General features: G+C 69.5%; 1 protein-coding gene across 2 annotated transcripts in view; it reads right to left on the bottom strand.

The window, feature by feature from the left end:
* The window catches only part of CTNNB1 (catenin (cadherin-associated protein), beta 1, 88kDa), a 23,520-nt gene extending 23,068 nt beyond the window's left edge, over nucleotides 1–452 (bottom strand). Inside the window, exon 1 of one of the 2 annotated variants that reach the window (XM_010566961.1) lies at nucleotides 50–452. The gene's annotated coding sequence lies outside the window, so the exon portion shown is untranslated. The remainder of the gene's footprint in view (nucleotides 1–49) is intronic. The other variant, XM_010566962.1, reaches the window with a different exon arrangement.
* Between the last annotated feature and the right edge of the window lie 43 nt (nucleotides 453–495).

Raw genomic sequence — 495 nt, 5'->3', positions numbered from 1 at the left:
ACCCGGCCCGGGCTCACCCCGAGTTCCCGCCGGATAAAGTGGCACTAACGTTGCAGGGAAGCGAGAGCGCAGGGTCTCCCCGGGCTCCGGCTGCTGCTGCCCGGGCGATTCCGGTCCGGTCCGTCTTTCCTTCCTTGTCCCCCCCCCCGCCTCCTCCTCGCTCGGCTCTTTGCTTACGGCGGTGCCCCCGCCGCTCTCCTCCCGGGTGGCGACCGTACGAGGTGGCGGTGTTAGTCCCCTTGCCCCGAGCGCCGCTGCTGCTCCCACCTCCGAACCGAGCGAGAGGCTTAAAATGGCGTCGCTCACAAGGAGGTTCTTATAGTGAGCGTCGGATTCGTCTGTATCCTGCCGCCGCGGCCGGGCGCAGCGCGCAGCATTCCACAGGCACCCAGCGCACAGGGCAGGGGGAGGAGAAATAGTGCCCGGCTCCCAGGGCGGAGGGAGACAGAGAGCAGCAGCGGCGGGAAAGCGGCGGCGAGCGGGGGACGGCCGTGG

This window comes from Haliaeetus leucocephalus, unplaced genomic scaffold, assembly GCF_000737465.1.
Source record: "Haliaeetus leucocephalus isolate CR32 unplaced genomic scaffold, Haliaeetus_leucocephalus-4.0 Scaffold222, whole genome shotgun sequence".
NCBI classification, from domain to species: Eukaryota; Metazoa; Chordata; class Aves; order Accipitriformes; family Accipitridae; genus Haliaeetus; species Haliaeetus leucocephalus.
This window is presented reverse-complemented; position numbering and strand designations above follow the sequence as displayed.